General features: G+C 40.9%; 1 pseudogene across 1 annotated transcript; it reads left to right on the top strand.

Moving 5' to 3' along the window:
- Positions 1-330: 330 nt before the first annotated feature.
- On the top strand, positions 331-6,734 carry LOC309834109 (nucleoplasmin-2-like; annotated as a pseudogene). The gene is made up of 2 exons: positions 331-386; positions 6,136-6,734. The product of its transcript is annotated as a nucleoplasmin-2-like (transcript).
- Positions 6,735-11,332: the final 4,598 nt, after the last annotated feature.

Genomic DNA, 11,332 nt, shown 5'->3' with positions numbered 1-11,332 from the left:
TAACCCAGTAGAAGAAAGAACCAAATTACAGAGGTTGCATTAAGGGCAGCAGGTGGAGTTGAATATATCTGAGTACATCATGGTGTCTGCCACTCAGATTGTTTGCAGCCCAGCCTGGTGGACTCATTCATTCTTTCAACAAATAGCTATTGAACAGTCTGTCCCTGAGTCCTGTGACCCCAGCACAGCTGTAATATAAGATCTAGTAAGAGCTAATGGAGCTGTTTGTTTTGTTTTGTTTTGCTAATCTTAGGACACAGGGAGTGCAGCTTATCAGTGGTATGACTGTTGGTGCCAGGACCGTCAACACTTCCGATGCCTTGTCCGATGATGTCCGATGGACATCAGCCTTGCAGACCTCCTAGCATACGGTGGAAGTGCCTTTGGTGAGCAGCGATGACATAGCTTGGAAGTTGGCAGCAGCTGTTTTTAACAGGCAAGGAGAACTCTGAATACCATTTGGCAGCCTATTCTTGGAGCGCACATGCGACATCCCTGGGTACCCTGATTTAGGGGCAGTAGAGGATGAACCCTCTAGCAGAGGTAAAGAAATGCTATTTTGTAGCTATGGTTCTTACTATGTGTAACATAAGTTACACATGGAAAAACACTGAGTCCTCAATGGAATCTATGACTTTTTTTTTTCTTTTTTGGCTTGGCAGCATTTAAAGAAACTACATGTTGCTTTTTGTGATAAGGTTAAAGTATGTGCTTGCAGTGAACAAGGTAGACTTAAAGATCAAATCTCAAACATTTGGTTTCCTTTTTTAAAATAAAACGCGATGAGATTATTGTAGGCTTTGGGACATGAGGTTTGAAAAATCACAGCACACATTACTAATTTTTTTCTCTCTCTCAAAACATCCCTAAAAAATGAAACAATATTGCTGATGAGCTGTTTTTTGGCACCAACAAGCAGCTTACTGCAAAGGAAAAAGAACTTTGGAAACAGCCACTCCTTTCCTGCCAGAATTTTGAGAGATTGATGACCTTTTCCTTCATTTCTGCAATGCCTATAGGCTGCAGATTTTCAGTAACTTCCTGAAATCCCAAATTGAATTCTATTAAAAACATATTTGTTATTCTACACAAAAAAAATGTTTGGAGTTTGGAGACCACAAATCTCTGTAAGACCTATGGAATTCCTCAAAGTAACCAGAATTTTCCAGAAAGAGTCAAGTAGTTGCTACACTACATTTAACTCAGTGTTTTATGACACCTAATGAGCAAGGTGTGTGGTATGTCAATATTCCAACTAGGTAGCAATACCTTGCTATTGATTTATGTAATATATATACACATATATATATATATATCTTGCAGATTTCCAATTTTCTGGTAGAGCCATATTTTTTTTCTTGATTGCTATTTGTTTGAAACCCATTTTTTTAAGCCCAAGCAAATTGAGTTATTTTATTTTGATACTTCACTTCTAGCCAACCCAGAGTATCCACAGTGGAATGTGAGTTAGGAGGTGGGGGCAGGGATCAGGAGATTTGAGTTCTAACCAGCCAAGTTTCCCTGGACAGGTCAGTTCACGCTTTGATGCTCAGTTTCACTCTTGGTAAAGTTGGAGGTGGGACAAATTGACCCAGAGTTCTGTGATTAGTCCAAAGTTCTGTGACTAGGGTTCCACATTCCTTAACCTCTGGATTATGAGAGCTCTCCCTGAAGAATCCTAATGACGGATTCAGTATTTGAAGGAGGAAAATTCACCTTGAGAGGACTTTCAGAAGCTATTGATATTACATATTTTTTTTTTTTTAGAGAGAGAACTGGGGTAATTTTCTGTGTACATTTGGGCATAAGTGACTGGTGTTGTTAGCAATCAATCAAAGGCTTATTTCTATATTAACTTAATAGAATTTAGTTTCCTGGAATGCAAATTAGTAACAGGAATATGAAACATTTATTTGATTCTGTTTTTATAATGTTTATTTCCTCCATGCCCTCTCCTTCCAACTCTCACCTGGCCTCTTCTCCCTAACCCTTTTTACACATGATTTTATACTTGGGTTATCAGCTTAATCTCAAATTCAGCTCTTCTCGCGTTACTTTCCTGCTCAAAACCTTAATACCTTTCTGTTTACTGCATTGTAAAATACAAACTCCTCATGGCACACAGAGTCCTGTACCATCTGACACAGTGCAGCGTCCCACCATTGTGGCCCATTACTCCTTTTACCTTAGCCTTTCAAGTTCCCTGCTCTTTCTTTCCATGCCCAGAATTTTTCTGGCTCTCTGCCTTTGTCGCATTGATTCTTGCTTCCTGTTTTCACTTGTTCAGATTCTACCTATTCTTAAAATTTAAGGCCAAGGTTCTGCTACCAGCTTTTCTTGATCTCTCCTAAATGTAGGCAACCTCTTTTTTCTGAGCTCCCATGGCAACTTACCTGCATTTCTCTCATAGCAGTTATCACTTTCTACTCTATATTTCTACTCTACTCTATAAATATATTACAGATATTTATGTTCATATCAATCTTCCTCACTAGATAATCAGCTTTATGAAGTCAGAAGCAATGTCTGTTCCATATTTGTAGCCCTCGAAGTACCTGGCATGTAGCAGTTCCTCCACAAATGTTTGTTCGATGAATAAAAAATATCAGAGCAGGGCTTCCCTGGTGGCGCAGTGGTTAAGAATCTGCCTGCCAATGCAGGGGACACAGGTTTAAGCCCTGGTCTGGGAAGATCCCACATGCCACAGAGCAACTAAGCCCGTGTGCCACAACTACTGAGCCTGTGCTCTAGAGCCCGCGAGCCACAACTACTGAAGCCTGAGGGCCTAGAGCCCGTGCTCCGCAACAAGAGAAGCCACTGCAATGAGAAGCCCGCGCACTGCAACGAAGAGTAGCCCCCACTCGTCGCAACTAGAGAAAGCTGCTCGCAGCAACAAAGACCCAAAGCAGCCAAAATTTAATTAATTAATTTTAAAAAAATCAGAGTTACCATGGGAAATTTCTCCATTTATCTATTATCTATCTGGCTATCTATCTATCCTATAATTTTTCAGCCTATTTCTGGTTTCAGTGAGGAAAATCAGGAAAAAAAGAAAAATGAGAAAGGTACAATAACTTAAACCACTGGTTTAGCATGTAATTAATATCTAGTTCCCCTCCTTCAAGCATTGTGCTGTAGTCAGCTTTCAAAAGTGATTTAGGTTCACATGAGTTTGTGTACTGTGATGTTCAAATGTTTGTTAAAACTGATGCAACTCTATGAAAAAGATCAACACTAACTCTGCAGATGCGTCATACAAATTTTAATCTGGTGAGGTGAAGAATTCACTTGAGGCATTGCTACCTGTGGGGCACTGAAAAAAGTTGTGGCCTTTTTTTCTTTCTTTGCGGGGGTGGGGCAAAGAACAGCCATTCAATGGAAAACAGACGGATGACTGACCATAGGGCTCATGATAGATATAGATATATATACACACATATATATTAAAGTGGTTGTATATTTATATATATATATAATGCTATATATTAATTACATAATATTTATATAGTATATACAATATATAAATGTATATTTGTATATATAAAAAAGACTTTATTCATTTCTATACCTTTTGTGATATTTACCAAGTTTTGGACAAATTCTTTATCTTAAAATTAATCTTGGGACTTCCCTGGTGGTCAAGTAGTAAAAAATCCACCTTACAACGCAGGGGATGTGGGTTTGATCCCTGGTCAGGGAACTAAGATCCCACATGCCATGGGGCAACTAAGCCTGTGCGCCACAACTACTGAGCTAGCGCTCCTCAGTTAGAGAGCCCACATGCCACAAACTACAGAGCCCATGCGCCCTGGAGCCTGTGTGCCACAACTAGAGAGAGAGAAGAAAAAAACCCCGCACGCCACAACTAGAGAGATACCCGTAAAGATCCCACTGCCTCAGTGAAGATCCCGCATGCCACAACTAAGACCCGATGCAGCAAAAAAAAAATTAAGCAAATAATAAATCTTAAAATAATAAAATTAATCTTAAGAGCCTCACATCACATACTTGAAATAAAAGCTTTTATTTGTATATTGGCTTATAATTTTTCAAGCACTTCCATCCTTATTAACTCATTTGATTCTCATGTTTTATTTCCAGACATATATTTTATACCTATTTATAATTGTTCATCCATCATGAAAATGGAAAAATTCCATTTCTTATAAATGCAGTGGATTTGTCTGCTGGTCCTTTATTTGCTTCACTCTTCTCTTTCTAATATATTTTATCCATATAGCAACAGTTTTCCTGACTTTCTACATCTGTAGTTCTTCCTGTTTCTGATTTCCCACTCTTTATTTTTAAGATGCTGATTTGTTCTTCATCTTTCTCCTTCCTCTGAGAAAGACCCATAAGTTTTTTCTTTGGAACTGTAATTCAACTCTTCCTTCCCCTTAATCTTTTTTTTTAAGGCAATGCCAATTTTTTTTTTTTAATTTATTTTTGGCTGTGTTGGGTCTTCGTTTCTGTGCGAGGGCTTTCTCCAGTTGTGGCAAGTGGGGGCCACTCTTCATCGCGGTGCGCAGGCCTCTCACTATCGCGGCCGCTCTTGTTGTGGAGCACAAGCTCCAGACGCGCAGGCTCAGTAATTGTGGCTCACGGGCCTAGTTGCTCCGCGGCATGTGGGGTCCTCCCAGACCAGGGCTCGAACCCACGTACGCTGCATTGACAGGCAGATTCTCAACCACTGCGCCACCAGGGAAGCCCCCTTCCCCTTAATCTTGACTGACTCCAAAGATATTTAGTTGTAACCCATGCAATGGTGGTTGCTGCCCCTTAACTTGAACATTTTTATTGGAGAATCATTGTTTGCTAAAACATTTAGTAAGATATTTTTGTTTTATATTATATTTAATACAAACCATATTTATTAATTTGTTCTCTTATTTTCTATAGCTTCAAAGATTGTTTTAATACTCAGATTTATTGTTTATTCTTTTATAAATATACATCTCCTTTAAGAGTTCTTTGATAATTTCCTATCACACTTTTTAGGTCCTCAGTCTTTACATTCCATTGATAATCCTTCATCATACTTCTGGAAAGACATCTGTCTTCTATATTTACAAATCTTTCTTTAGCAGGATTTGCTGTTTCATCTTGGGCAGGGTGGAATTTGAAGCTTGATCTCTAATTGTTGCATTTTCTTCCCTTTCAGAGTGAATGCCCATTCTTTTTTTTTCAGCCACACCACGCAGTGTGTGGGATCTTAGTTCCCTAAGCAGGGATCGAACCTGCACTCCCTTCATTGGAAGCACAGAATCTTAACCACTGGACCGCCAGGGAAGTCCCAATGCCCATTCTATACTTTACAGATTTAGTGCTATCATATTCCTCTTTATGTCCCATTGTTTTATTATTATTGGCATCCATACCTGTTTTTTTTTTTTTTTTTGCGGTACGCAGGCCTCTCACTGTTGTGGCCTCTCCCGTTGCGGAGCACAGGCTCCGGACGCGCAGGCTCAGCGGCCATGGCTCACAGGCCCAGCCGCTCCGCGGCATGTGGGATCTTCCCGGACCGGGTCACGAACCCATGTCCCCTGCATCGGCAGGCGGACTCTCAACCACTGCGCCACCAGGGAAGCCCCATACCTGTTTATATGGCTTATTCTTTATATGTTTTAAATGCTCACATTCCTTTTTTTGGCCAAATGATGCCATTTAGCTATCACTGCATAACAACACCTTTTCATATCTTCCCCTGAAGTTTCTTGGACTTGGCTGGCACTTTCTTGTGAGAGGGTCTACACACCATAACACCAGAAAGACCTATGGTCACATGAAGCTTTAACTAGCTCCCTTCTTTCCTCATTTTTTCCTGGAGAGTGGGGATTGGGTTCATGTGCCAATGTAACATCCTTACCTATTTTAGCAGTTTAACTGGCACTTTCCGGCTCTTCGTAGGAGAAAATCATCATTGGTCCATGCCCAAAACTTTTCTTTATCTAAACAAAACAAGTAGTCTTCTTCTGACCTTCCTTTGGTGTTTTAAACCCTCTCTCTCTAGTCCCTTTTCTTTTGCTTACCTTGTACCATTTGATTATACATCTGAATCCTTCAATGGACTGCAAACTCTTTTGAAGACAAAAGCTAGATTGTATTTTTGCTACCTTCCACATCCTAATGCTGCAGCACAGCTGAAAAGGCAATAACAGTCATGATCTGGAGCTGTGAGCTAAACCAGTAGAAGCAGACTTGAACCTTTGTACCCCAGAAGCAGGGGAAGCAGGACTGTAAGCTGTTGTCTAGTATGATTTGCTTGGGGAAAAAAAGCCAAAGAGAAAATGAACCTTGTGGAGATTCTGCCCCCAGCAAGCCAGGAGGACAAGAAGACAAAACCCATCACGTCACCACCATCTTACCCATGTCTCCATGATGGGATTGGAGCTTTCTCCTCCAGTCACTTTTCAGCTCCAGGCTGGCTCTGGACCTGTGTTTCTCAGGCCAGGAATGTTATGATGCTTCAGACTGTCCTTCAGACAGGAGCCCTGAGAGGAGGAGTAAGTGGAGGAGTAGGAAAAGGAGGAAGAGGAGGAACATAATGATGATGTAGATGTATCCCTAGAGGAGGAGACCCCTGTCAAACAAGTCAAGAGGCTAGTACCCCAGAAACAGACGAACATTACTGAGGAAGAAAAGGTGGAAAAAGAAGAGAAGCAGTGAGAACCAGTCTTAAAGACAAGAGCCCTGTGAGAAGGGCCAAACCTGAAAAGTTGGGATCCAAGAAATGAGGAACCAGGAATGGCTTAGCTGCAGTGACTGAGAGAGGGTCTGCAAGTGGGCCTTCCTTGGAGTGTGCTGCAAACTTAGGGTGCCCCCCCAGTCTCCCTCCATTTGAGTCTGAAGGTGATGGAGGTGTTGTGGAAGGTGCAATACAAGAGCCGTCACCCCCAGCTATCTAGTTTCAGCGGCACCTGGAGAGAAGAGCCCTGACCTCAGCGCTACAGTAAAGTTTGCTTTGCTAGGGAATTTTTTTTTAAGTATCCAACACTTAGCACAGTACATTATACATTATAATGTTTTTTTAACATCTTTATTGGAGTATAATTGCTTTACAATGGTGTGTTAGTTTCTGCTTTACAACAAAATGAATCAGTTATATATATACATATGTTCCCATATCTCCCTCTTTCATCTCCCTCCCTCCCACCCTCCCTATCCCACCCCTCCAGGCGATCACAAAGCACCGAGCTGATCTCCCTGTGCTATGCGGCTGCTTCCCACTAGCTATCTACCTTACGTTTGGCAGTGTATATATGTCCATGCTTCTCTCTCGCTTTGTCACAGTTTACCCTTCCCACAGTACATTATACATTATAATGTTTCAGCAAAATATTTGTTAAATAAGTTTTTTTTGTTGTTTATCTTAAGTTCATCAGGTAGCTACTTCTCACTTTTTGCCATACCACTGGAACTTTTGTCTTACTTTCTTCTCTTTTGCCAGTTTTCTAACAGTATTTCTGCAAAACTGCATTACTGTGGGTACAGGGTTGCCTTTTGGATGATGAAAATGTCTTGGATCTAGTTAGAAGTGATGATTGCTCAATACAGTGAAATGTGCTAAATGCAGCTGAATAGTACACCTTTTAAAATGTTAATGGTTAATTTATGTTATATGAATTTCACCTCAATTAAAAAAAACTGCATTACTTGAGTTAGTAACACAAAGAACCACCACTTTGTAAACAGTCTCATTCTTGTCTTTTTTTTTTTTAATCTTTTTTTTATTATTCTTATCTTTTAAAATGCTGCTAATACTTCTCTTGCAGGGACCTGGCTCTTTCACCTTTCTCCCACATGCCACTGAAAACAACAGCGAAAGGTGGGTCCGGGCGACCATCTAAAGGCTTTGTGGGACTCAGCAGTGAGGTCATCAGCATTTGGTCACAATTTATTCGTTAGCTATCATTAATACGGTAAGTCATTTTTGCTCATTTAATGACACTCCCTATTCGTGCCCATTCTTTCTCTTCCTTCTTCTCAGTATCTTTTCTGGCTCTTGAATCAGTTCCTTAAAGAATGCTGTCACCTATCTCTCGGAGACTTTTTAAGAAGGTACTACTCCTAGAGGACTTCAGTCCTTATGGGATTACTTGTTCCTGATACAGATCTGACCATTTCTACTCCTTTTTATTTTTGTTGGGGAGGGGTAGAAAATCAATCTCTGGAAACAGAAGGGAGAAAAATTTTCCTTCCTGTGGGTGTTTGGAGTCAGACAGCCTCAGGTCAGATCCTTGTGCTGTCACATACTAGCTGTGTGATCTTGAGTCTGTCATTTGGGCAAGTCAATTTCCTCATGTGAACACTGGGTAAAAGCTTCCTCCTAAGGTCCTTGTGGAGATTGAATCTGATAATGCATATAAGTGTCCCTTGAGGGCGCACACGTGCATGTGTATGGGTGTCTGTGTGCAAACTTAATTTACTTTCTAATTCTCTCCTAGTATCAGAAGCTACTCCACCTTCCTTATTACAAACACTGAGTGACAATTGCTTTTATCTGCTCCCTGCCTGGGGCATTGTCTCTTTCTTCCGTCCCCACTATGCATAAACAAATGCCAGTCAAGGAAGCACCCAGGTGGAAAACTGAGCATGGACTGTACTTGATTAGCATTATAAGAAAAAACCACAGGAGTAGGTATCAGACACAGGAAGAAAAGGAAAAGCAACCTCTGTGTGATAAAACTTATAATTCCTCTTTGTAATCTTTATTTTTTGGTAGGAAGTGTTTTTCATTGCACAAAAATAGCACATAGAACTTAAATATTGTGCAGAAATTTGGTTATAATGGCTGTATCCCTTTAATCTAGGGAGGAGGAGGAGGGAAAGCCTTGAACTGTAGATGAAAGTTATTCCACGTGTTAAATAAGGAAATAGAAATTTGAGTTGTGCAATATTTCCGATTTGTTTTTAGCATGAAGGGGAAATTGCCTGATGTGTTATCAGGAGGCAGAAAGGTTCAGGGAAAGGGCTCTGGATTGAGGATCAGGAGATGCAGGGCCTGGCCCTGCCACTAACTGAGTGACCTTGACAGGCCACTTCTAGCTGGACCTATTTATTCATCTGGAAAATGCAAGCACTGAGTCAAACCTCTCCCCCTGCCCCCACCTGTTTTAACTCAAGAACTGCTTTTTACAGAACAACTCCACTCTCCAGGAATTTTTAAAATCTTTTATTGTTTTGTGTGGTATATTATGAAATGCTTACAGGTTAAAAAAGCATTTTAGAATAGTGTTTTAATAAAAATATATTAATATAATTTTAATAAAACCACTAATATATAACCAGAATATATTTCCTTTTTTTTTTTTAACTTGTTTATTTATTTATTTGTCTGCGTTGGGTCTTCGTTGCTGCACGCAGGCCTTCTCTAGTTGCAGCGAGCAGGGGCTACTCTTCATTGTGGTGGCGTCTCTTGTTGAGGAGCACGGGCTCTAGGCGCGCAGGCTTCAGTAGTTGTGGCTCGTGGGCTCTAGAGCACAGGCTCAGTAGTTGTGGCGCATGGGCTTAGTTGTTCTGTGGCATGTGGGATCTTCCCGGACCAGGGATCGAACCCGTGTCCCCTGCATTGGTAGGTGGATTTTTAACCACTGTGCCACCAGGGAAGTCCCTATTTCCTTTTATGACAACATTGAATTAGAAAACACTGAGTCATATTATCTCCATGTCAGTGTTTTATTTAGAATACATTTCTTCAAAGAAAAATTTTATTTAGTAAAATATGGCACTATAATTGATTTTTACTTTGACCCTGATATTGTAGGGAATATCATGATTTTGGATAATATGGAGTGGACTCTTTGGGAGTATAACTGTCTTTTGTTCAAAAGCTGTACAGAATATGTCAATGTATATTCTTACAAAATATAGATTAAGGATTTTTTTGGGTGAAATATGTAATTCTTGGTGCTGGTTATAAATAGAGATTGGATGAATAGTTAGGTGGAGTGTAAGTTTATTGTAACTTCCAAATTATTTTCAGTCTGTGTTCCTGAGACCATGTATTGAAAATTGCCTTGATACCTGCTGGAAGGCATCCCCTTGGAATTCAGAGATAAGCTGTTCTGAGTGGCATATGAGAGGGGTGTTGAGTGGAAGAATGCCAGTGCCACATTCAAGTCTAGATACCCTGCTTGCTGGTGGAGTAACTGGGTAAATCACTTAACCTTGAGCCTCAGTTTCCTCATCTGTAAAATGAGGGTAATTGTATATCTATTGATACTTCCTGGGGTTGTCATAAGTCTTAAATAAAATAAAGTATACAGCATTACTTTGAAAAAGCATCACATGAATGTTGTTATCATGTAGCATTTGGCAGGGCCCAGACCAGGGGGAGGTGAGTAAGGTGCCGGGGCTCAACTTTTAAGGAGGCCCTCGCTCTCAGATCTGACCCTGCGCTTGACCCATCCTGAGAGTGCGTACCTCCTTAAATGTAGGGCCAGCAGGCTTCTCACTCATCTTGCCCTAGTCCAGGCCCTGGTGTTTGGCCAAGCACAGTTCCTGTGAATAGGAGCTATACAGCTTTAGATGTGGGTCTGGTTTCTGAAAGACTTTTTTTTTTTTTTTTGCGGTACGCGGGCCTCTCACTGTTGTGGCCTCTCCTGTTGCAGAGCACAGGCTCCGGATGCGCAGGCTCAGTGGCCATGGCTCACGGGCCCAGCCGCTCTGCAGCACGTGGGATCTTCCCGGACCGGGGCACAAACCCGTGTCACCTGCATCGGCAGGCGGACTCTCAACCACTGCGCCACCAGGGAAGCCCTGAAAGACTATTTTTGTTGTTGTTTCTTACATTGAGGTAGGTTAGGAGCAGCTGTTCCTTCTCCCTCAAAGCTATAAAGCTGCTGCTTGGATAAAACAATCCTCTAACTTCCTTTTTTTTTCTTTTTCTTTCTTTCTGTTCCCTTATTATGTTACTCATATACCTGTGCATGGTTAGATGTTACAAGATATATTCATTTTATCTTCAGATATTCTTCTGGAGATAGTGTTACATTATGATGGACTGCTAAAAAATACCATGTCTGCATGATTGTCTTCTGGAATTTGCAGTACTGGGAGATCTTTTAACTTCATCTTCTTTAAATCGCTTGCTTTCAAGGTAGAAGCAATTTACTTGTCAAGTAAAAAGATGTTGCAAGGTTATCATAAAAAATTCCAGAGGTGAATGGGTATGAAAACAGTTCTTCTAGGCTCAGGGCCAGTCCTAGAAACAAAAATGAATGCCCCTCTGCACAAACAGATTTTTCAAGATCTGTTCACATGCCCACATGTGTCTGACTGAGGTGGGCTTTTCTGGGTAACCACTCAGTGACAAACCTCTCATTGAGTTCTT

The sequence above is a fragment of the Grampus griseus genome, assembly GCF_964374135.1.
Source record: "Grampus griseus genome assembly, chromosome: 15".
Classification (NCBI taxonomy): Eukaryota; Metazoa; Chordata; class Mammalia; order Artiodactyla; family Delphinidae; genus Grampus; species Grampus griseus.
Note: the sequence above shows the minus strand (reverse complement) of the source record. Positions and strands in the feature narration are given on the sequence as shown.